This window comes from Equus przewalskii, chromosome 10, assembly GCF_037783145.1.
Source record: "Equus przewalskii isolate Varuska chromosome 10, EquPr2, whole genome shotgun sequence".
Lineage (NCBI taxonomy): Eukaryota > Metazoa > Chordata > Mammalia > Perissodactyla > Equidae > Equus > Equus przewalskii.
The window spans coordinates 19,984,868-20,010,000 of NC_091840.1; the positions used below are offsets into that span (position 1 = coordinate 19,984,868).

Below are 25,133 nucleotides of genomic sequence, written 5' to 3' on the forward strand. Positions count from 1 at the left end.
AGGGGGTGCACCGTTCCTGGAGGTACTGCAATACCAGGTCGATGCGCGGAGTGGACGGAGCAGACTCCTATTCCATCTCCCTGCTCCAAAAATCCATTTAATATATTGTCCTCGGATAGAGAACGTATCAGATATTAAACTGATAAGAACAGATACTACACTTGATCTTAGCCAAAAGGCCGAGAAGCGATGCCCGTAGCCCGTCCCCTCGCCGTCGCCGTCGCACTGTCATCCATATTCAAGTCACGGTGAGCCGCGTCGCCCTCGGGCCACACCCTCGGATCGCCCGCCGGCGGTTCCCTCCGGCCGCGGCGCCGCCGCCTTGTCCTCGGCACTCCCGGTCCACGTTCCCACCCGGTTCCGAGCCCTCCGGTCCTCCCGGGAGGCCCCGGCGCTCTTTGCATGCCCCGCCCAGGAGGGCGTGGCCCCCAGGGTCGCGCTCCACCCGGGCCCCGTCGGCCCGGCACCACCCCGGCTTCCGCGGAAGCCCGCGCGGGCGCTGGAGGCCGCCGCGCCTGCCGCCCGCCGCCCCGCTCCCGGACGGAGGCGGGGGCGTTGGGGTCGGGCGGCGGGAGGGCGTCCGCGGAAGGGAGCTGTGGGACGACGGCGGTCCGCGCGCTCCCGAAGACAAGCCGCGGCGTCGTCGCGGTGCGTCCGGTACAGGAGCGTCCTCCCGGGGCCGCCAGCCGGGGCCCCGACCTGGGGCGGGAGCGAACTCGGGCGGGGGCGAGGGCGCCGGTCTCCGCCCCGGCCCCGCGCCCAGCCTCCGCGACCCAGAGCCCCCGCACTTAGCCAGGCGGGCGCCCGTTTCTTCCCTCGGTTCTCCGCGAAGCCTGCGGTGAGCTGCAGGGCCTGGGAGGCTCCACGGGCGGCCCCAACCTCCCTGACTCCTCCGTTCTGTCGGCCCTGCGGGGGACGCGAACCCTCACCCCACCGGGGCCTCGCGCCCGGCGCTGCGCTGCACTCCCTCCTACGTCTTAACCTGCTTGCATCCTCGAGACCCTAGAGCGGGCTGAAGCTATTATCAGCTCCTTTCGCAGACGGGATAACCGAGACCAGAGAGGTTGAGAAACGTGTCCGCTGCCACACAGCGAGCAGGCAGCCGAGTCAGGATTTGAGCCCAGGCGGCTGACCTGCGGGCCTCACCCTGCTCTGCCCCAAGACCACCACCCGCGTCTGGAGCCCAGGTCCCGCTAAACCGACGGAGTCTACGAGAGGGAAGCCCTAAGCGCAGGAGGGGAGGAGGATTGCTGGTCGGACACGCGCGGGTCGGCCGGCGCGGGGCCTGGAACGCGGTGGTTTTGCCACCGGGAAGGGGACCTGCGGTCACGTCCTGCCCGACCGTGCCCGGGCTCTCGGCTCTGTGACTCCGGGCCTGGGCTTTCCCCCTCTCGCGTGGGGAGCGGGCGATCGCCCTCTCCCCGGTTCTCAGCGCCAGGGGCCGCGGGACCCCCAGGACGTTGCTCCCCTTCTGGACAGGTCAGCTCTGAGGCCCCTGCGGAAATGCCCGGCGTGGGTCGGCCCTGGCCCTCCCTGCGGCCGCAGACGTCTCTGCCGCTCACTTCTGGCCGGCACCAGGCCCTCACGAAACCTCCCGTGGGGCCCGTGGGAGCCACCGCGCCCCCCACCCCCACCCCCACCCCAGGTGCCCCTCGCGCCCCAACCTGGCTTTGAGTTTCCCAGTCGCTCGCACCAGCCCCTGGTGGTCTTTTGTTTTTGTTATTTTTTCTTGCCCGTGGAGGAAATTTGTTGACTCGAATTGGGTACAAGGAGATTACGTCAGAGGTCAATCAAAATATGGGGTTTTTTTTTAACAACTTGAGGTATAACTGACATATAAGATTACATTAGTGTCGGGTGTACGCCGTAACCATTCGGTAGCTGTACACAGTGCGAAATGATCACCGCCGTAAGCCTAATTACCATCTGTCACCATACAAAGTTACAGATTTTTTTTCTTGCGATGAGAACGTACTTCATCTTTCATTTTTTTTTTTCAGGAAGATCAGCCCTGAGCTAACATCTACCGCCGACCCTCCTCTTGCTGAGGAAGACTGGCCCTGAGCTAACATCCGTGACCATATTCCTCCACTTTATATGCGCGCCGGGGGCCACAGCGTGGCTTAACAAGCGGTGGGTCCGCACGGGGATCCGAAGCGGCCAATCCCGGGCCGCCAAGCGGAGTGCGCGAGCTTAACCGCCCGGGTGAGAACTTTTAAGATTTACTCTCTTAGCAACCTTCTAACATGCAATACGGTGAGATGGACTCTAGCCACGGGGCCGTCCATCGCATCCCCAGGACTTCTCCGTTTTATAGCCGGAGCTTTGGGCCCCTTGACCCGCTCCTGACACGTCACCCCGGGGCTTTGTCCTTAGCCCGGCCACCCCCCGGGCAGATCCCACCCGGACTCCTTCCTCCACCGCTCTGTCTCCTGCACTTCCACCTCCACCGGCGCCCGCTCAGCCCCTGAGTGTTGCCGAAGGGACGAGCGAATGGATCGGGATTGAACGAGACAGTCCATCAACCTCGCCCACCCGGTGCCTGGCACGTGGTTAAGGACGGCGGCTCTTCGGCCTGCCGGATCCAAGACCCCTCTGCTCGGGCCTGCGTTCTTCGGTGGTCACTTTGTCAACGTTGTCCCAGGTATTTGGACCCTCAGACAATCGCGTTCCTGGCGGAGAAGGGGCTCCCGTCGACGTTGCTCGCCTCACCGTCTAGTGCGCGCAGGGGCCTCCTGGGAGCCTGGTTCCCTCCAGCCGGGACCCGTCGCCGGCAGGCACCCAGCCTGCTCAGAGCCGCGTGCACAGACAGCCGGGACCGCCCAGCTGCGGTTGGCACCGGGCCTCGTCCAGGCGCCATGGGCTTCGCTAAGGCGCTGCACCCTCAAGGTCCCTGGTACCAGGACCCAAAGGACTGGGGAGCCACGGCTCAGAGACGGGGACTCCAGGAGCACCCCAGAGAGTTTCTCAAGCTGTTCCTGTTTCTGCAGCCTGGCTAACCGAACCCACGGTGTTATCAGACTCTTGGGTTTGGGCCAAACTCACAGGTCATAAGTAATCTCTCAGGGGCCGGCCTGGTGGCCCAGGGGTTAAGTTCGCACATTCCGCCTCTGCAGCCCCGGTTCGCTGGTCCGGATCCCCGGTGTGGACTTCGGCACTGCTTGTTGGGCCGTGCGGTGGCAGGCGTCCCACGTATAAACTGAGGAGGAAGATGGGCACAGATGTTAGCTCAGGGCCAGTCTTCCTCAGCAAGAAGAGGAGGATTGGTGGCAGGTGTTAGCTCAGGGCTGATCGTCCTCAAAAATAAAGAAAGAAAAATAGGTTCTCTCTCAGTGCCATTTTAATATGCACGTCTCCCTCTACAGAACCACGTTCATTACCAGTCCCGTGAGCTGTGTGAGCTTTGCCCGTGTCTTACTGAGCGGTTGGGTTTTGGTAGAAAGTTGACTTTTGGAGTCGGAGTCACAGAGGAAGGAAGGGTTGGGTCGTCTGGGAAGAAGCCGTCGAGCCGGAGCGAGGGCTGTGAATGGCTGACTGGGGCTGGGGAGCTCACTGCTTTGAAAGACGGAGAAGGGCGGAGGCAGGTTTCTGCAGGGGGAGAGCCTCGGCACCCATGCGGCCTGACCAAGGCTGGGCCGCTCAAAGGGAGGCTCTGAAACGCCCCCGGCCCCTAGAGGAGCCCCGCGGCCCCGGGGTGAAATGGCTGGGCCCTCGCACCCCCACCGTGCTCGGGATTGAGGTCCCCCGGAAGGGGTGTCCAGCCGCGTGTGGCCTCCATGGCCGCTATCGTGGCCCCACTGTTCACGTGCCCATCGTGCCAGGCCTGGGGTGGCCAACCACAAAGGCTGGCAGGGTCACTCTGCCCTGTCGGTGGCTTGTCCAGGGCCTCTTTATTTATTTATATATATTTTTGAGGAAGATTAGCCCTGAGCTAACTACTGCCAATCCTCCTCTTTTTGCTGAGGAAGACTGGCCCTGAGCTAACACCCGTGCCCATCTTCCTCTCCTTTATATGTGGGACGCCCACCACAGCAATGGTTTTTGCCAAGCGGTGCCACGTCCGCACCTGGGATCCGGGCCGGCAAACTCTGGGCCCCCGAGAAGCCTAACGTGCGCACTTAACGGCTGCGCCACCGGGCTGGCCCGTCCAGGGCCTCTTATTCAGGCCCCTCCTCCTGCTCAGGCTGGATCCTGGTCTACCACGTCCACCTTCTGATGGCCCTGCTGCGGCCTCGGCCGCTGCTGCTGGCCCCGCCCCGCCCCGCCCCGGACGTCACGACCTGGAGGCCTGATGGACAGTCCCGGACCCGCGGTCCACATCCGTCTCTCCCAAGGCCCAGTAGCGTGCAGGGAGCTGCTCTTCAGAAGGGAGAGAAGTCTCTGCTGTAGGTGGCCTGGCCTGGCCTGGCTCTGGGAACCCGAAGGCCCACGCTGTGATCCTCCACTGTGGCTCGATGGCCGTAAACTCCACACAGCATTTCTTCTCCTGGCTGACCTGCCCCCTGTCCCCAACACGACAGGGTCCACCGGGTCGTCCGGCCCCCGCCCCCGCACTGGGAGGGCTTCACAGCCCCTCTGGGCTCAGGGCAGGGTTGCCAAGCTGAAGGTCCTTTGCGTCAGCGGTGTGTGTACTTGCAGGGGTGGAACGTGATGCTTCCAGAACCGGAAGAGGCTCCCGGGGCCCTGGGCTTCCTTCCCAGTGGTCGGGGGACAAAGAGGCAGCAACTTCCCTCTGCTTTGGAGGGGACGCCCCGCCCCGGACAACAGGAGCCCCTAAACACTCTGCTGCCCTGTTCCACCGGAGGCTTCACTTCCCTCCCTGACTGGGGGGCCCGGGAGCCCGAGAGTCTCATGGCCGCCCCTGGCGTGCCGGGCCCCCAGCTTCCCGCCCCATCCGTGGCGACCGTACCGAGCAATGGGCTCGCTCTGCTCGCCGCCCTCTGAGCCAATTAATCACAACGAGTTAGAGATGGAGAAAGGAAGTTTAATGGGATTAGCCGGCCAATCGGAAGACGGGTGAGTCATGTCTCAAAAACCCCTCTTCCAGAATTACAGAATCTTGAGGCAGTTACACAGGGGAAATGAGCAGTAAGGAGGGGGTTTAGAAATGGCCGTGACGGGATGCAGGCACGACACTGTTCATTTTCCTGTCAGCTGTGACGGATACTGTGTAGGTGTGACCTGTGGTCAGCCTGTTCCTGGAGAGAAACTCACAGAACAAAGTTTTAATTTATCGAGCTATGCGGGAGTCCATAGTAAGCGGAGCCCATCCACCGGGAGAGCACGGGGCCGTTTTGAGGAGACCGTGCAGAGCAGCGACTAGTCACCCAGCGGAGGGGCGGGGGCCACTCTGCGTAACGAAATGGCCTCACTTTTGGTCACGTACAGGATGCCACGGAGGGAGCGGATCGATACTCCTACGCATCGTCTGCGCGATGCGCGGGCGCCACAGACTGGAGAGGACAGACAGGGGCGCGGAGAGGTAAGGTCGCCCCCGGGGGAAGACGCCAGCGCATACCCGTGTTTCTTTTCCCCTGTCACCTCTCGATCTTTGCCCGTTTCCTGCTGGGTGTTCAGCTGTTTCTCGTCAGTTTCTAGGATCTCCTCATATCATCGGTGATTATGCTTTTCTGTGATCTATTGGCAATTTTTTCCTCAGTTTTTCATTTGTCTTTTGCTTCGCGTATGATGTTTTGTGTTCTGCAGAGAATTTAGGTTTTCTGTAACTCAAGTACATCAATCTTTCCTAAAAGTTGGGCTTCCGGATTTTGAGTCACAGTTAGATGGCCTTCCCCAACGCCAAACTTATCCGACGATCTATCATCCGTCTATTTTTCGCCCCTTTTCGATGGGGCGTTCAGCTGCTCCTCAGCAACTTCTAGGCTCTCTTTCTATCATTGGGCAGGATACACAGAAAGCGACGCCTTGCCTCCCTTGAGGGTATCTTTTGCCGACAAACGAGCGTGGGCAACTCGTGAGAAGAAACGGTTTTCAGGGATTCCAGATTAGGAAATGATTGTGGATCCAGGATGACTGACTGTTCTGTTTTCTTTCTCTCGGAGACTAGAAACTTTCTCAGAGCAGGGGTCTGTCTTTGTCACGCCTATGGCCCCCGTTCCCCGGTCTTAGCACACAGTCGTCACTCAACAAATATTCCTGGAGTGGATGAACCCTAATTTACACTCTTCATCCGGGAACCTGAGCTCGCGGCGGATGCCTTGGTAGTAGAGGTGTATGTCCCACTCTCTTCTTGAGTGGAAAGCTTCCACCCGGACCCTCTGTGCCTTTCCACTCTCCACCCCTAGGTAATCCCTGGATCAGACAGATCAAAACACAGTTATCATCGGGGGCCGGCCCCATGGCCGAGCGGTTGAGTTCGCTCGCTCCGCTTCGGCGGCCCAGGGTTTTGAGGGCTCGAATCCTCGGCACGGACGTGGCACCGCTCGTCATGCCACGCTGAGACGGCGTCTCACATGGCACAACCAGAGGCACTCACAACTAGAATATACAACTATGTACTGGGGCTTTGGGGAGAAAAGGAAGGAGAAACAAAAAAAGAGAAGATTGGCAGCAGTTGTTAGCTCAGGTGCCAATCTTTAGAAAAAACAATACAGGGGCCGGCCCTGTGGCGCAGCGGTGGAGTGCGCACGTTCCGCTCCCGGCCTGGGGTTTGGCGGTTGGGATCCCAGGTGCAGACACGGCGCCGCTCAGCAAGCCATTGCTGTGGCAGGCGTCCCAGGTATAAAGGAGAGGAAGATGGGCACAGATGTTAGCTCAGGGCCAGCCTTCCTCAGCAAAAAGAGGAAGATAGGCAGCAGATGTAGCTCAGGGTTAATCTTCCTCAAAAACAAAGAAACAAACAAAACCATGCAATTATTATCAACTGTATGTATGCATCATGTTTTTAAGCTTTCCATATTTCAGGATGCTTTGGCATCTTGAGGGCCTGCCAGCCTGGAGGAGACTTGCCCCTCCGGGGCTAGCTGACCCCAGGGACGGTAACCTACTTGCCTGCGAGCCCGCCTCTCATGTGCAAACGCACCAGTCCAGAGCCCGTGCCCGCACCCCCTCCTTTATTTACTCTCACACTTCTGGCCCATCTTGCCCCTGCCCGCTGTCCCCCCAGAGCCAGGTACCCGACAGAGAGACCACCCCTAGAGCCCAGAGCCCACCCGGCTACATCCCAGCCATCCAGTCGGAAGCTGGCTCAGACTTGCCTCCCCTGCCTCGGCCTGTCCTCCCCGGCCCTCCTCAATACAGGCCATGCTTTCTCCTCTCCTGCCTCCGGGGCGCTCTTCCCCATGTGGCTCTGTGTGGGGTGGCACGCCCCCCTGTCTTGGGAACTATAAGTAATGACACTTCCTTCAACGGTGCTGACCTCTCCTTGTTGTCACTCAGTCACCTGTATAAATGAAATCCCGGGCACAGTCAACACGCAAGGAAGTGAGAAGCCCATAATTTTTGCCTCGGTTCCAGGTGGATCTTTGTGGCTCTCAGCGGGAGCTGCTCGGTAACGATCGTCTTTTGGGGGTGGGACATTGAGATCAAGAAACATTGGGACAGGAGCAACGTTCGGGAATCCAAGAGAAGCCAGGAATTAACATCTTGAAGGAATTAATTGGAGTGCTGTGGAGGCCAGCGAGTGCAACAAGGAGGACCGGGGAGTAGAGACGGAAGACGTGAGACTGAAGCTCCTGTTTCTGTTCCTTTTTTTTTTTTTTTAAGGAAGATTAGCCCTGATCTAATATCTGCTGCCAATCCTCCTCTTTTTGCCGAGGAAGACTGGCCCTAGAGCTAACATTCGTGCCCATTTTCCTCTGCTTTATAGGTGGGACGCCTGCCACAGCATGGCTCGACAAGCAGTGCCATGTCCGCACCCAGGAGCCGAACCGGCGAACCCCGGGCCGCCCAAGCGGAACGTGCGCACTTAACCCCTGCGCCACCGGGCGGGCCCCACTGTTCCGTTCTGAGGCTGGTGTGAGAACGGTCTTGGAAGCAGCAAGAGGGAGCAAGGACACTTCTGGCTGGTCAAATTTTTTAAAAGGCAGGTTAGCAGGAGGAAATCAAAGGTTAATTAACATGTATACTTGGGAGAAACCCAGGCAACCTGAGCAACTCGCCAGAATGGGCGAAGCTGCCACCTTAGTATGCATCTTGAGCTAAAGACAAAAGAGGAGGATGGGGGTAGCGGTTTGGGATTTCAGAGGGGAGGAAGACAATTTCCTTGGAGATGGCAATGCAAATGTTTGTCAACCAAGTTTTTGCTGGGCCCCAAATGGGCTGCTTGTTGCCTTTCTACCACACCTATTTTTCATTATACTATAGCTATCTTATGGTTCTAGCTCCTTCCTGGAACAGGCCTTGACAAATAGAGATGGTAAGCAATAGGATATAGTGGAGTATATGAGGAAGCCATTTGGTGTAAACCTAATTCGGCCTGACTTTGGTTTTTCCAAAAGGGCCTGACGTGGCCACTGGGCATTCTAAGCTGTAGATCTGCTTTAAACACGGGCAAGAACGAAGGCCCTTAAGATAAAGGTGCAACTTCCGCCCACACTGGCATTTCCTTAAGGATAAGCATCTCTCCCTAGGCTAGGAACTGATTGTTGCGCTCACCTTTGAGCACCCAGCTCACCAGTGACCACCCAGCTAGAGACTACAGACCTGCCACCCTGCCGTGTCCACCGAGACAGCAGACCTACCGGCTGTGCCCATCAATCGCTGTGCCCACAGAGCAGCCTCACGACTATTGTAAAAGGGACATTTCAATCACACGTGAAACATCCTCTTTGGGGGTATACAACGACTCTGGACACCCCACTTCTTCGGCGCCCTTTCTTGCTTCGGGAAGGCTCTGGGCCACGGTCCTCACATTTAGCTCAGAATATACTCACCCACATTTTCATTTACAGATTGGTTACGGATTATGTTCATCAACAGCCTTCTCCGTTAAATTCTTTTAAGCAGTTTGGCGAGAAGGTTAAATGTTCTTCCTGAGTCTTTCTTCCGAGCCTTTGTCCGTCTTCAGCTCGAATACCAGAGCGCCACGTCCTGGGGCAGCCTGTCTTGAACCCCGTCAAAACCCTGCCCGCAGCATTTTAACAGTACAGGAAGAGCATTGAGACAGAAAGGAGACAGAAGAGAGAAGAAATTCTTGCAGAAAATACAGGATTTCAGCATTCGGGGAGAGGTGAAGGAAAAGGTCAGAAAAGACCAAGATCTAAGGCAGGAGGAAGTGACATGCCTTAGGTTTTGCGCTGAGCCGAAAAAGCACTGCAACTGAGCCTCGCTCAGTATGGCGCTGTTCGTGAAGACCGCCGAACAGCAGCACAAAACAAAGTGCACGATAAGAGCGAGAGAGACAGCTGAGGGACTACCCACACACACACACACACACACGCACGCAAAACTCGAGCCTCAGTAAGTCTCTGCTAAACGAATTTTTCCGCCTACGTTCAAGACACAAAAACAGGAAAGCGAAAACAGGACCGTGGCGTACGCTCACGTCCTTCGCGAAACAGAAAACTAACCGCTCGCAAGTCTTCTTTTCTATAAACCCTGTTTCTGCCCGTGGGGGTGCACCGTTCCTGGAGGTACTGCAATACCAAGTCGATGCGCGGAGTGGACGGAGCAAGCTCCTCCTCCATCTCCCTGCTCCAAAAATCCATTTAATATATTGTCCTCGGATAGAGGACGTATCAGATATTAAACTGATAAGAACAGATACTACACTTGATCTTAGCCAAAAGGCCGAGAAGCGATACCCGCTACCCAGGCCTCCCCGCCGCCGGCCTCCTACCACGCACTTTCAACTCACGGTGAGTCGCCGCACGCTCAGCCCAGGTCTCACTTCCTTTGCTTCTGCGACAATACTCTGAGAATTCACCACACAGTCGGCTCTGGTGCAGATTTTCGATCCTCCGGATTTTTAAAGAGAACTTACCTACCTGTTGTTGCCCCGTCGTTCTGGGACGGAAACGCCATTCTGAATCTGCATGCCCCGCCCTCTCCCGCCCGAGGAGGCGTGGCTACGGCGGATCCACCGTACCTCCCGGGCCGCCTGCGCGCCCTCAGCGGGAGCTGGGCTTCTCTTTCGTGCCAACGGAGAGAAGAGACAGCACCGCGGCCGCGAAGGCCGGGCGGCAAGAGGGCCTGAGGAAGGCAGCTGGCGGCGGACAGTTTCCCGAAGACACACGGGGTCGCGAGACGGCTTCACCGGAAACGCCCGGACTGTATCGTGTTACATCGGGTGTCCGCGGGCGGAAAGACGAGCTTGGGAGGCGGCGGAGGAGGGGCTCACCGACTCAGGGAGCCGAAGGTCTTGGGGACGTCCCCCGGAGCGGCGGGGCCAGCCTGCGCGCCGGGCGGAGGGCGGAGGGCGCAGGGCGGAGGGCGCAGGGCGCAGGGCCGGCGGTGGGGAGGGGCGGGGCGGCGTGTCTGGGGGCGGGGCGGCCGGATGGATTCTCTCCGCCCTCCGGCACCTGCGTCTCTGGGTGCTTCTGCGGAGGAACCGTGTCCTGGGCTGTGTCCCTCGAGCTCCCCGTGCCTGGGACATGGTTTCCCTACAGCTCTTCCTCACCTGGCAGATACTCTGCACCCTGCTTGGCTGTCACTTCTTGCAGAAAGCCTGCCTTAAGGGCCCTGCCGCCCCCGCCCCCAGTCTCGGTAGCGGCCTTCCTACGTATTTCATCCCACCCGGTAATTCATTTCGAGGGCACCGTTCACCACCCTTTCTGGCAATCCTTTGTCCCCGCCGCGGAAATCGGAGATCATCGAGTGCGGTGATCCTCATCAGTGCTTCTCTCTGTATCCCAGCACCGGTCCGGCCGCCCCGCGGGTAGGAGATGCTCCGCAAAGGTTTGCTCGCTGATCAGAAATTTCGCAAGAGGGACTGAATCAGAGAAGAAGTTAGGAGGCTGCTGGCCCGATGCGGGGGTGAAGAAGGGAAGATCTCGCTAGGGGCAGCAGGACACCAGAGAGGAGAGGCGACTGCCGGGGATGCTCTGGGCATCAAGGCCCGTCGATGCGTTAAGGCCTCTGGCCAAGTTGGGGTAAAGGTTCCCCCTGTGGTGAAGACCGCCGGCTGCCCGCTCAGCCTTTCCCGTCCGCCCTCCTAAGAGAGGTTCCGTGTAGCGGGGGAGTTGATGTTGCTTTCATCTGGTCTCAGAAGAGCTAGGCGGTATCGTGGGTGTAAGACTGAAGCCCCGTCGGTCGTTTCACTCTGCAGCACGGGAAGCCTGATGGCAGGTGCTGCCCGAGCCCTCCGGATGCCAGCCCCTGGGCTGAGGGCTCTCCGTGTATTAGCGCAGTTAATTCCCTCGAGGGCCGAGGGCCGGTGAGGTGGGTATTGTTGTTGTCAGTATCCAGGGCCAGGAGTAGGGGGAGGCCGGGGAGGCATCTTCCTGGGGGAGGGAGGGATTGACGGGAGTGCCCCCGCCCAATCTTCAGTGAGCAAGATAAATCATGTTTTACTTCTCTTTTAATAATATTTATTTCTCTTGATAAATAAATCTTCTCTTGATTATAAGATAATCGAGATACTTATCTTGACTACTGGGTCTTTGGCGCTCCCTTAAATCTTGTTGCCAAGGCGGGTGCCTCACTCGTTTTACTCCACTCTGATCCACGCCCCTTGTTATTATCCACCCCGTCCTATTGACCTGAACTGTCACAGCCACGTGTAGCTGGAGCACTGGAAATGGGGTCGGTCCTATAAATGTGATTCCTGGAGATGGCTGGAAGTGTAAAATACACATGGGATTTCGAAGACTTAGTATACACGTTGTAAACACATTTAAAATCTCAGTTTTAAAAATATTGGTTACAGGGGCCGGCCCGGTGGCGCAGTGGTTAAGTTCACACGTTCCACTTCTCAGCGACCTGGGGTCCGCTGGTTGGGATCCCGGGTGTGGACATGGCACTGCTTGGCACACCGTGCTGTGGTAGGCGTCCCATGTATAAAGTACAGGAAGATGGGCACGGATGTTAGCTCAGGGCCAGGCTTCCTATCAGCAAAAAGAGGAGGATTGGCAGTAGCTAGCTCAGGGCTAATCTTCCTCAAAAAAAAAAAAAAAAGAAAAAAAAAAATTGGTTACATATTGAAGTGATATTTGGATGTATTGAGTTCAATAAAATATTCAATGTAATTCACCTGTTTCTCTTTATTTTATTTTTTAACGTGGCCACACAGAAAATTTAAAATTACTCCCGTCACTGCCATATTTCTAGGGGAAAGCACGGTTCCGGACTGAAGCTCATAGAGGCTGAGCAACTTGCCTAAGGTCACACAGCTAATTCGAGGCGGGGGCAGGATTGGAACTCGAGCAGCCCGTTAACCAATTTGGGCCTCCTTTTTTTTAAACTACAGAAAGGGGATCATGATAACAGCTCTCCGCTTCGGGGACTTGTGAAGCTACCCGTGGAAACGACAGGCATATGGGAATCTCGTGATAAGTGCGCTCTAGGAAAAGTACCGCCCGTCGGTCACATGGAGAGAACATCCGTTTTACGGTGTTGTGAAGAGTCTTCCCCTGCCCGCCCTGGGCATTATTCTTCCGTCCCACTTTCCCTGGCTTTATTTTCCTGCCAGCTGCCGAGTCGTTCCGGACACCCGCGATCATCCCACGGCACAGAGAGGGCTACAGACACGGCCGTGCGGGCACACAGGCGCACAGTTAGATTCACAACTGCACCGACGGTGTTGGCCTATCTGCTTCTCGCCTCGACGGCAGAGATTCTGTTTGCTCCTCCGTCCCCAGCACCTGGGACGGAACCTCGGCACGGCCTTGGCGCTTGAGGAATATTTGTGGAAGGAAAGAAGGAGGGTCAAATGAGACGACATCTCATGTGCTCAGCCTGCACCTGACACGACTCTTCTGGCCTCCCCATCCCAGGATCCCTGTTCAGCTCTGCGTGTCTCAGACCATCTTCTGCTCGGACTTTGGTTTCCCTGAGAAGGGGGTTGCTGCGGTCTGAACCCCGCTACCGTCTGTTCATCTCTCGCGGGCCTCCTCCTTGTCCTGCCTGTTCTCCTGGCCGTTGGGGCAGGTGTCTTAGTCTCAAGCCTGGGTCGGCAACTCCCCGAGGGCAGGAACGGTGTCTGGCCCGTCTCTGCTCCCAGCTCCCACCCAGGTGTGTCACATCACGTTACAGGTGATCAGTGACAAAACAAGAATACTTGCGGGGTCGGAGGGGGGGGCGCCCATGGCCGAGTGGTTGAGTTCTCATGCTCCGCTGCAGGCGGCCCAGTGTTTGGTCGGTTCGAATCCTGGGCGGGGACATAGCACCGCTGGTCGGCTGACGCTGAGGCGGCGTCACGTGCCACAACTAGAAGGACCCACAACTAAGAATATACAGCTGTGTACCGGGGGGGCTTTGGGGAGAAAAAGGGAAAAAATAAAATCTTGAAAAAGGAAAAAGAATACTCACGGGGCCGGCCCCGTGGCCGAGTGGTTGAGTTCGCGCACTCCGCTCGGGCAGCCCAGGGTTTCGCCGGTTCGGATCCTGGGCACGGACATGGCACCGCTCATCAAACCGTGCTGAGGCGGCGTCCCACGTGTCACAACTAGGAGGACCCACAACTAAAAAAAAAAAAAGTACAACTATGTGCCGGGGGGCTTTGGGGAGAAAAAGGAAAAATAAAATCAAAAGAAAGAAAAAGAAAAGGAATACTTGCAACCCAAAGCACGGAAAAAGCACTTTTCTTCCTAACACATAAAGAGCTCCCGGAGACAAGTATAAAAGACCAACTGAACAGTGGAGAAGAAATGAGGAAAGGCCAGGCACGGAACAGTCATTGAAAGAAAAAGTGGTTCTTCTTTTTTCCCCAAGATTTTATTTTTCAGGGCGGCCTGGTGGCACAGTGGTTAAGTTCACACGTTCTGCTTTGGTGGCCTGGGGTTCGCCGGTTTGGATCCCGGGTGTGGACCTACGCACCGCTTGTCAAGCCATGCTGTGCCAGGTGTCCCACATATAAAAAAGGAGAGGAAGAGGGGCACAGATGTTAGCTCAGGGCCAGTCTTCCTCAGCCAAAAGAGGAGGATTGGCAGCAGGTGTTCGTTCAGGGCTAATCTTCCTCAAAACAAAACGAAACACAACGTTAAAAGGTTTTATTTTTCCTATTTCTCCCCAAAGCCCCCGGTACATGCTGTCCTCGTGTGATGCAGATGGAACAAGTTCTCTGGGGCCTCTGCTTCTAAGGGGACTAATCCCAGCCCGACGGCCGTGCCCTCAAGACCTCGTCTAAACCTAACACCTCCCAAAGGCCTCACCTCCAAATACCGTCACGGTGGGGTTAGGGCTTCAGCGGTTTGAACTTTGGGGGACACGGTTCAGTCCCCTTCACACCCACTCAACCTGAAACTGCCTCCTGATAAGGTCAGGCGGAACTGGCGTGGCACATTCGAGCTGGAGAGGCAGTGCCGGAAGGCACATACGTTGGAAGAGAAGCGGCAGTCGGGGGTCAATTCGTACGTGTCCCTCTCTATGCTATCTGAGGAAGATATCCCACATTAAACGGGCTTCTTGGGCCAACGCTTTTTGTCATTGGTTGCGATAAACTCAGTGCCCACCGTTAGTACAGCTGCCACGCATAGAGGACTTGGCACAGGTCAAGGCCTTTGCTGAGTACTTCACACGTTTTGCCTTATTTAATTCTCATAATACCCCCATGAGATAAATGTTACCATCCCGTTTTTACCGATGAAGAGCTTGAGGCTGGGAGAGGAAAGTAACTGGCCCAAGGGCTCACCGAGAAATGTTAAAGCCGGCATGGGAACTCATCTGCCAAGCCAGTGGTCCTCAGCGTGGTCCCCGGACCAGCAGCATCGGTATCCCCTTAGAACTTGTTAGAAATGCACAATCTCGGGCCCATGAGCCCGAGACCGACTGAATTAGAAATTCTGGAAGTGGGGCCCAGAAATCTGGGTTTCATCAAGTCCTCCGGATGACTCTGATGTACTCTCAAATTTCGGGACCACTATTCGAAGCTGTATTCCCTCTCAGTGTATGCGAGACAAGATGGGTGACTTGGCAGAGAAACCTCCGATCAAACAAAACAGTCCGAATAGGATATTGAAGGTCACTGGGGACTGCGCCTGTTGTGAAGGCTCTGAGGAGCCCATCAGCGTGGACACCGGGGCGGTCCTCCTGTTCCCTGAGGAGCCTGGCCTGGCCCTCTCCCCTGGCTTCACCTCTTTGCCTCGCTCTGCTTCGGTTGTTCCTCCCCTCGCCATTGCTCCCCGGGCATTGTGTCCCTGCCGGGGCTCCTGCTGCTGCTTCTCGCTGACCACCCAAGTCCTCCTGCAGCCAAGGCCGCCCCTCGGCGCCAGGCTCTCGTGCAGACGGACGCCGGCCATCCGTCCCCACGTGGATCTGTCCCCACAGACACCGCAACGCGGCAGCACCTGCGCCCTTCCTGACCTTCCTGGCCCTGCCGCTCCGCCTGCCTCCGTGTTCCCAGCACCGATCGGCAGGCTCTCCGTAAAAGTGTGGGAAATGTAAGTGAATTTAGATTTTCTGCTCAAATGATGTTCATTTAAATCTGATCTCACCTCCGCTTGAAGAGGCTGGATTTTGCATTCAGAACCTCGAACTGTAGGAAAGGCCCCGTCTGAAAGGAAGACTCCAGAAGGAGGCCAAGGCACCTGTATCGCTGAAGCCCGTGCCCCGGCACTTTTTTTCAGGAATCAGGCAGTGACAAGCACGGCCACCAGGGGGCAGCATCGGCTTCTTTCCAGCCCCTGGCTGGGCCCTGGGCTCGGTTTTGGGAGGGCTGCCTCTGAAAGGGCCCCTGGTAGAGGAGAAGGCACCCATGGGACCCTTTCACACACATGCCTTTCTTCCACACCCCCTTCTCAGAAGTAGGTTGTGTCTTCTCCGTTTTATTCTTGAGGCAACAAAGTGGGTTTGCCAAATGGGTCTCTGTGATTCCTAAGCGGAAGCTGCTCCTTGGCATCCACTCCCCCGACCCCCTCTCCTGCAGACTCCTCGCCTCCCTTCCTTTGGGCGCCCAGACAGGTACCTGGTTAGGATGCTGTGGAGACAAGGACATCCTCAACCACTTCCTAGGTGAGCTCCCTCCGTCCCCTCCCCTCCGCTACTCCATAGCGTGAGCTGTCCGAGGGGACGGGACCTGGAAACATCTAAGCCTCTTGTTAGGAACTGAGGACACCAGGCTCCAGGGGAAGTGACTTTTCCAAGCAGTCGACAGTGAGGGACAGGACTCCTGATGACTCTCAGCCCAGGGCTGAGCCCGCCAGGCCTTGAGGGGGCCTCTCTCTCCAGTGTCATCCCCACCGCTGGCTTCTGTCTTTCTCCTCCAAGAAGTCCCTCCTTCCCCTGAGAGTTCAATACTACCAGACCTTGCCTAGAAACGCAGAGCTTTATAGGCATTCCTCAGGCGCATTCACACAACCGCCCAGGGCTCAAGGCCCGTAGAGCAGGGCAAGCCAGGCTCCGGTGGACGTTTGGTTCCCACACTCCGGGAACTCCGAGGACCTTTAATCCTTCCACCCTGCTCAGACAATCAAGCAAGATTTCCCGACTGCCCTCTGTGTGCAGGCCCGGGGCTGGGCCCTGCAGAGATGCAGGCGAGAAGAAGCAGCTCCTGGGCTCAGGGCTCAGGGCTGAGGCTGGAGGGGAGAAGGCTCCGGTGAGGAACCATGACACAGCAGCTGCAGTCTCATCCGGCTGGGGAGCCAACAGGAGGAAGCAGGTAGTCCCAGCTGGTCTGTCCTTCTGTCTGAAATACTTCCCTGAATGCTTGTCACTTGAACCTTGGCTCTCATGTCACCAACTGGAGAGGGCTTCCTGAGCACCCCCCTCCAATCTGAAGTAGTTCCCCTCGCCCCCGTCACTCTCCAGCACACCTCCCTGCCTTATTTTCCTTGATGGCATGCACCGCCCTCTTGCGAATTACCGTCTTTATTCACCGCCTGTCTCTCCCACTCCCCCCTATAATGTACACTCCACGGGGCCGAGTCCTTATCCATCTCCCTCGGGGCTGTAGGCTCAGAACTTAGGGCGGTGCCTGGCGCCTAGCATGCACTCCACGTATGATGGCTCAATGTGTGAATGCTCCAATGTTCTCCTCAGGGAATCCCCCCCCACCCCCCCACCCCATGCGCCAGGTCCCGGGCTGTGATCTTGTGGAGAGAAAGGGCTGCAGAGGTGAGGCTGCCAGAGGAGACGGCCGTTTGGAGGAAGGCTCCCTGGGGCCGGGGCTGGGGTGGGCTGGGGTGGGGACTGGAGTTCCCATTTACAGGAGATGCCTTGGGGTAGGCCCACAGCCTGGTGCCGCCCTGACAAGCTGGGCCCCTTCCTTCACCCCTCCCTGCCCTGCTCCTCCTCCCCATTTGTTCATCAACACCTTCCCCTGGCAGACACAAAAGATGCAGGAGGGGGTGGGATTGCCAGTTTCATCTCCTTTATCGATAATCTCATGACAATTTCCGTCTTGGGTGTGAGGCTCAGGAGATATAGGAGAAATGTTAAAGAAGTTTCAAAGATTGTGGAAGAAACACGGGACAATCTGGGTGTTTTCAGTTTCTGTGTGTTTTTAGTTTCACAGACATTCTAACACTTTTTCAAAGCCAAGTTTGGCCAATTTCTAGCTGGGTGACCTCGGACAGATTACGCAGCCTTTCTGCGCTTGGTTTCTTCTCTTTAGAATAACCACACTGGGCCGGCCCCGTGGCCGAGTGGTTAAGTTCGCGCACTCCGCTTCTGCGCCCAGGGTTTCGCCCGTTCGAATCCCAGGCACGGACACGGCACCGCTCATCAGGCCATGCTGAGGCGGCGTCCCACATGCCACAACTAGAAGGACCCACAACTAAAAATACACCACTATGTATCGGGGGGCTTTTGGGAGAAAAAATAAAAAATAAAATCTTAACAACAACAAAAAAGAATAACCATACTTACTTCCTGGGTTGAGTTGTGTATTAAAAAGTATGCAAAGTTCCTAGACCAGAGCCTGGCATGCAGTGGCCACTCAACAGGGTGATGGTTCCCAACCCCTTGGCCTGCTCTGTCTTCCCCTCTCCTAACTCACTGTGCTCAGCTCCACCACCGTGCCTCAGCTCCTGCTGCAAGCTGCCCTCCCCGCCCCCATGGCGGTGTAACAAACTAATTTCCTAAGGTCTTGATCTCTTCGGGGATTCCGGGAGGCTCCCTGCATGGCTGGGGAAACCGGGTGGCTGGGCTTGTAGCAGGGAGGGGAAGAAGGAGGTGGCAAGGCAGGCTGCTGCTAAACGGATGGGAAGCTGGTGGGTAGGAGCTTGGCCCTCCTGCCTGCCAATGACTTCCCCTCCCCTTTCCCAATGCCCCTCATATATAGCCTGTAAAAGGTTAATTACATAATAAATGCAAGAATCCAGCCTCCTGGTAACGATGGAAATATTAGTTGCCATTTCATTCTCCTTTGATCCCCCGCCCCTCCTTCAATTTTACCCACCTCCCTGAAGGGAGGGTATCACTGTTATCCTTTGGGTCACACCGCCCCTTTGTGACATCTCCTCCTCTTTCAGGGCTGCCCAGACTGTATCAGGCTGCAGTGACTGGGGAGATGACCCAGTCCTGTCCCCCTCTTTTAACCGATCCTATATGGGACTAATTAACTTCTAGAAACCTTTCCAGAAGCTTCTAGTTGGCACTTTCTTCTCCCTCCTCTGAAGTCCTACAAGTGGCTATCTTACGATTTACGAGGGCCCAACGTTCCGGGTCACTGGCGAGTCTTGTCTCTCGCTAGAGTGTAAGCCCTCTGAGGCCAGGCCCTGTGGCCTGCACATCCTCTATATCCCCACAGGCTCTCTGGCTCAGAGATATGGCCCACGGTATGAATGTGGTCAGTAAACACCCTATGGAGTGAAGAATTCTGTCTTTATCTATTTGAGCAAGGGAGGCCCTGGTGGTGGTGGTGGTGGTGTGTGTAGGGGGTGTGTGTCCTCCTGGCTGGCACTCTGACCAGCAACTGAGGGATTTCTGCTGAGGATGCCTCCCTGATGACAGACGATGGATGGCTAAGTGGTGAGGGGCCCAGGCACTGGATTCAGACGGATCCTTGCTCAGCCACTTACTAGCTACGTGTAACCTAGACAAGTCATTGAATCCTTTGAAGCTTTCTTCACCTATAAAACGGCAAACTTTACCCAGGCCCTAACTCACAGCTGTTGTGAGGATCAAGAAGGGTAATGGGTTGAGGCTATTTTATGGGGCTCCAGGTTCACACAGGTTTGAACCCTGAATTAGGAAAGATAAAGGAGAGACTCGTCCGCATGTCTTGAGTAGACCCCGGCGGCGGGAGTGTGTTGCGGGGTGGTCACCTCTCCTCCTGAGTCAACGCTGCCACGCATGTTCCTTTTGCCCTTCCTGCCATTAATGCCGACTTGAATTCCAAATGTTAGAATATGGTAGAAAGGGTCAAACAAAACGGCCACCGATTGAGCAGACCTCCATCACGGTGCTGCTGGGCTGCCGCGCGCACATCTCCACGCCCCGCCCGCCCCTCCGCCTGGGGCCGCTGATTGGCCCGCGTCGCGTGACGTCACGCGCGGGCTTTAAGGCGGCCGCCCGGGAGCGCCCCGCAGTGCCGGCGCGCTGCAGGCCGAGCTGGAGGCTGTGCTGGCGGCTCGGTTGTCCGGCCCGGAGCGGCGTGGGGTGAGCGCGGCAGGCGGGAGGCAAAGAGGCGGCCTCGGCGCGGGGCCTGGCGAGCTGCCGTCGGCGATGGGAGGAAAGCGGGCAGAGAGTGTCGCGGGGCGGTCGGGAGGGGGTCGCGGTGTACGGAGGGGCGTGTCAACAGCCTGGGGATGTGGAGGGCGGCTGGGAGCGGGCCTCGCTCTCCGGTCTCAGCACCTGCACCCTAACTCTTAATTGGGGATGCTGTCCGACCTGCCCCTTCCCGCGAGGATTGTCGCCTGGGAGATAGGGGTCGCGGCGTCTGCTGCCGCTCCACACCCTCGGCGAGGGGACGCTGGAAGCTGACCATCCGCCGGATCGAGGCCTCGCCCCCACCTCCGTGTCCCGGGACCTGGCGGTTTCTCTAGGTCTCATCGCACCTGTCAGGGCCCCCAGGCAGCGGGGAGCGCCTCTGTTACACCTGCGGCTGCTTTAAAAAAAGAAAACGAATTTTAAAAAGGAAGCAATGCCGACTGATTTAGGAAAGGATCAAGAAGTTGCACGTTTCATGTTTATTATTAAACGTCTCCCCCCTTTTTTTCTCCCGTGACCTTTCCCTGTTCAGATCACCCAGCCTCTACCGTGAGCCCAAGACCTGCACTTCAGCCAGAGCACCATGGGGAACCACTTCACCGAGATGGCGCCCACTGCCTCCTCCTTCTTGCCCCACTTCCAGCCGGCCTACAGCGCTGTGGACGGCTCGGCCTGCAGCCCGGCCTTGAGTGCCTATATGAGATGATCCTCAAGAGGAAGAAGACTGAAGGTCTTTTGCTTCACCCTGTGTATGAGCCCAAGCAGTACTTCCAGGTGTGAAATGTGTTGCTTCCAGAACCCAAAGAGTTTCACTGGGCCCTGGGCTTCCTTCTCAGTGGTCAAGGGGTAGGAAGAGGAAGCAATTTGCCTTTGCTTTGGAAGGAATGTCCCGTCCGTCGTCATCATCCCAGTTGTCCCCCCGCCCCCCACCCTGGATAACTGGAGCCCCTGTTTCACTGAAGGCTTTACTTCCCTCTCTGACTTTGGGGCAAGGGAATGTGTGTCTCATGGAGGTCCCTGGTGTGTCAGCCCCCCCCCCCCCCCCAGCTCATCCTGCTCCATCCTTAGGATGCCATAGAGTGACTCCATCAGGGTCTATGGGACGCACAGGTGGCCCAGGTCCAGAGAGTTCAGGGGACAGAGAGGGGCCTGGAGTGGTAAGGTTGTCTGGGGGGAAGATGTCAGCATATACCTTTGTGGTGTTTTTTTGATTTTGTTTTTGTTTTGAGGAAGATTAGCCCTGAGCTAACATCTGCTGCCAATCCTCCTCTTTTTGCTGAGGAAGACTGGCCCTGAGCTAACATTAGTGCCCATCTTCCTCTACTGTATATGTGGGATGCCTGCCACAGCATGGCTTGACACATGGTGGCATGTCCACACCCGGGATCCCAACCAGCGAACCCCAGGCCGCCAAAGCGGAACGTGCGCACTTAACCGCTGTGCCACCGGACTGGCCCCTATACCTTTGTGTTTCTTTTACCCTGTCAACTCTTGATACTTTGACCGTTTCCTACGGGGTGTTCAGCTGTTTCTTTGTCAGTTTCTAGGATCTCATCATATAATTGGTGAGTGTGCTTTTCTGTAGTATATGTACTTTTTTCCTCAGTTTTTCATTCTTTTGCTTTGCTTATGTCTTGTGTTCTGCAGAGAATTTAGATTTTCTGTAACTCAGGTATATCAATCTTTCCTAAACATTGGGCTTTTGGATTTTGAGTCACTGTTAGAAGGCCTTCCCCAACACCGAACTTATACAATTATCTATTATCTATTTTTTGCCTATTTTCTGTTGGGTGTTCAGCTGTTTCTCATCAATTTCTAGGCTTTCTATCATTGGGCAGGATAAATAGAAACTAATGCCTTGCCTCCGTTAAGGGTATATTATGCTGACAAACAAGTGTGGGAAACTCATGAAAAGGAATGGTTTTCAGGAATTCCAGATTGGGAAATTATTGTGGATCCATGATGACTGACTAACCTGTTTTCTCCCTTGGAGACTAGAAACTTTCTCAGATCAGGGCCCTGTCTTTGTCATGCCTATGGCCCCTGTTCCCCGGTCTTAGCACATAGTCATCACTCAATAAATATTCCTCGAATGGATGAACCCTAATTTATACCCTTCATTCAGGAATTTGACCTCATCAGTGGATGCCTTGGTAGTAGAGGTGTATGTCCCACTCTCTTCTCAAGTCGAAAGCTTCCACCCCTACCCTCTGTGCCTTTCTACCCTCTACACCTACGTAATCCCTGAATTAGAAAGGTCAAATATGGTGCCAGCCCAGAAGCATAGTAGTTAAGTTCCTACGCTCTGCTTTGGTGGCCCAGGGTTCACAGGCCCAGATCCTGGGCAGGGACTTACACACCCCTCATCAAGCCAGGCTCTGGTGGCATCCTGCATGCAAAATAGAGGAAGACTGGCCCAGATGTTAGCTCAGGGTCACTCTTTCTCACCAAAAAAAAAAACCAAAGAGAAGAAAGAAGGAAAGGTCAAATACGGTTATTATCAACTGCATTCATCATGTTTTTAAGTTTTCTATATTTCAGGATGCTTTGGCATCTTGAGGGCCTGCCAGCCTGGAAGAGACTGCCCCTCCGGGGCTAGCTGACCCCCAGGGACGGTAACCTACTTGCCTGCGAGCCCGCCTCTCATGTGCAAACGCACCAGTCCAGAGCCCGTGCCCGCACCCCCTCCTTTATTTACTCTCACACTTCTGGCCCATCTTGCCCCTGCCCGCTGTCCTCCCAGAGCCAGGTACCTGACAGAGAGACCACCCCTAGAGCCCACCCGGCTACATCCCAGCCATCCAGTCGGAAGCTGGCTCAGACTTGCCTCCCCTGCCTCGGCCTGTCCTCCCCGGCCCTCCTCAATACAGGCCATGCTTTCTCCTCTCCTGCCTCCCGGGCGCTTCCCCATGTGGCTCTGTGTGGGGTGGCACGCCCCCCTGTCTTGGGAACTATAAGTAATGACACTTCCTTCAACGGTGCTGACCTCTCCTTGTTGTCACTCAGTCACCTGTATAAGTGAAATCCCGGGCACAGTCAACATGCAAGGAAGTGAGAAGCCCATAATTTTTGCCTCAATTCCAGGAGGATCTTTGTGGCTCTCAGCGGGAGCTGCCCGGTACAATCATCTTTTGTGTGTGAGATATTGAAATCAGCAAACAGGAGTAATGTTAGAGAAATGAAGCGAAGCCAGGAGTTAACATCTTTAAGGAACTAATGGAATGTCCTGGGGGGCCAATGAGTGCAGCAAGGAGGGACATGGGGAATAGAGACTGAAGACATGAGATTCAAAGCTAGTGTTTTTATTCCGTTTCAAGGATGCTGTCTTGGAAGCAGCAAGAAGGAGCAAGGACACCCACTCCCATTCTAGTATGTTGGAGACACACCCCCTGAGAAGGCTGTAGGGGAACCATGTCCTCCACAGAGAGGCCACGTTTGCACAACAACATGAAGAGCATTCAGAGATTAGAGGAGAGAGAATTCTTGGAGAATGGACAGGATTTTAGGAATTGGGAAGAAGCGAAAGATTTGAAAAGGTGATGGGGACAAGGCATGGGATGAAGACACCTTAGAGTTCGTGGTAACAGAAAAAAGTGATTGATAAAATATGAGATTGGTCTGTGTCAGCTTCCGGTGCTAAGCAAGAATCAAGTCCATAAGAGTGGTAGGGTTCCATGAAACTACCCTCAAAACACTGCTCATTAGCAGTGACTGTAAACTACATTCTTAGATGGCTTAAAAGAAAAAACAAATCCTATAAGAGAAAATTAGACGCTCATCTAAGCAGCGACCTTTTGGATTGTTTCCTATTGGTAACACCATGGGTTGGAAAATCATCCACGTTTGGAACCATGTGGCTAAAAAGTGTCTTTTAAAATGACAAAGACATATTTTCTATGGAAACATTCTACTGATCACCCCCTTTCCTGATAAAAGAGGTAATAGTCTGTTGTTAACCTCGAATTATTTCCCTGAGGGGGTGCACCGTTCCAGGAGGTACTGCAATACTAGGACGATGCGCGGAGTGGACGGAGCAAGCTCCTATTCCATGTCCCTGCTCCAAAAATCCATTTAACATATTGTTGTCAGATAGAGAACGTATCACATATTAAACTGATAAGAACAGATACTACACTTGATCTTAGCCAAAAGGCCGAGAAGCGATGTCTGTCGCCCGTCCCCTCCCCGCCGCCGCCTTCCTCACATTAATAGTCAAGTCACGGTGAGCCATGTCACCCTCAATAAAGATGTCATTTCCTTAGTATCTTGACACTCATACATTAGTCTCTTGTGACGAATTTTAAATTCTCTACTTTTTTAAGTGAAAAAACTTTAAGTGAATTTTTATATCTGCTTTTGCCGCTTGTTTGAAGCGCCATGTGTAATTTGCATGCCCCGCCCTCCCCGCGCGGGTCCTCCTCCCCCGGTGCGGCCGCCCTCCGCGCGCAGAGGCGGAAGCTAGCTGGGGGCGAGCTCTTTCTGGGTACAAACTCTCGGGGAAAGACACAACCAAAGGGAGTTGCGGGGCGGTGAATGGAGAGATGGGCGGAGCGAGAGGGAGTTGGAGCAGCGAGCTCCGAGTTCCGGAGAAAGCCCCGTGGTCATCACTATGAGGACAGCAGGGTCCCATGAGCTGGCTCGCTCCAGGCCGAAGGGCTGGGAGCCTAGAAGGGCCCGTCTGGAGTCGCCTGTCAGGGGCTGCAGAGAGCAGTTGGAGCCTAGGTCGAGCCCTGGGAGGGCTGCCTCCCTGGTCATCAGGACCCCTGCCTTTCCCTTTTGGCAGGGCCCTTGGGCAAACTCCTTAACCTCCCGAGCCTCAGTTTCCCTAGCTGAGAAGTGGAAACCTTGATGCCTACCTTGTGGGGTTGAGGGAGCATAAAGGGAACTAATGAGGCAACCTTGGTTTAGTAGTCTAGAATGCGGGATCTGGTGTCCGACGAGTTTCTGGTGAAGGGGCATGGCTGTGACCTAGAAACAACTGAGTAACTGTATTGCCTATAGAGAGTACAATAGGAAACACTGATTGTCTGGGCCAGGCTTTGTACTATGTGCTCTCCTCTTGTCAAACTTGCAGAGTTTGCCTACAGATGCAGCAGCTGAGACAGAGAGGTTAAGCAACTTGCGCAAGACCACACAGCTTAGTTAGTCAAAGGGGCCGGATCTGCCTATGAAGCCCAGAGCATGGGGCCTAGAAAAGGGCACCAAAAGAAAGAGCAGTTTTGGGGCTGGCCCGGTGGCTGAGTGGTTAAGTTCGCATGCTCTGCTTCGGTGGCCCAGGGTTTCGCCAGTTCAGATTCTGGGTGCGGACATGGCACCGCTAATCAGGCCACGTTGAGGCAGCGTCCCACATGCCACATCTAGAAGGACCCACAACTAAAATATACAACTATGTACTAGGGAGCTTGGGGGAGAAAAAGAAAAAAATA

The 25,133-nt window shown here is 55.7% G+C and overlaps 3 long non-coding RNA genes and 3 other non-coding genes across 6 annotated transcripts; 2 read left to right on the forward strand and 4 right to left on the reverse strand.

Moving 5' to 3' along the window:
• On the reverse strand, nt 1-191 carry LOC139074227 (U2 spliceosomal RNA). Its single transcript, XR_011523765.1, has one exon. It is a non-coding gene; the product is annotated as a U2 spliceosomal RNA (small nuclear RNA).
• A 4,613-nt stretch (nt 192-4,804) lies between these two features.
• LOC139074032 (uncharacterized) lies at nt 4,805-5,636 on the forward strand. Its single transcript, XR_011523340.1, has 2 exons — nt 4,805-5,016; nt 5,389-5,636. It is a non-coding gene; the product is annotated as an uncharacterized lncRNA (long non-coding RNA).
• LOC139074033 (uncharacterized) lies at nt 4,964-9,441 on the reverse strand. The gene is made up of 2 exons (XR_011523341.1): nt 8,895-9,441; nt 4,964-6,312 (listed from the first exon to the last, which is right to left on the reverse strand). It is a non-coding gene; the product is annotated as an uncharacterized lncRNA (long non-coding RNA).
• Nucleotides 9,442-9,571: 130 nt separating this feature from the next.
• Nucleotides 9,572-9,762, reverse strand: LOC139074226 (U2 spliceosomal RNA). The gene has a single exon (XR_011523764.1). It is a non-coding gene; the product is annotated as a U2 spliceosomal RNA (small nuclear RNA).
• Nucleotides 9,763-18,668: 8,906 nt separating this feature from the next.
• LOC139074034 (uncharacterized) lies at nt 18,669-20,505 on the forward strand. The gene is made up of 2 exons (XR_011523343.1): nt 18,669-19,656; nt 20,240-20,505. It is a non-coding gene; the product is annotated as an uncharacterized lncRNA (long non-coding RNA).
• Nucleotides 20,506-23,681: 3,176 nt separating this feature from the next.
• Nucleotides 23,682-23,872, reverse strand: LOC139074229 (U2 spliceosomal RNA). Its single transcript, XR_011523767.1, has one exon. It is a non-coding gene; the product is annotated as a U2 spliceosomal RNA (small nuclear RNA).
• Nucleotides 23,873-25,133: the final 1,261 nt, after the last annotated feature.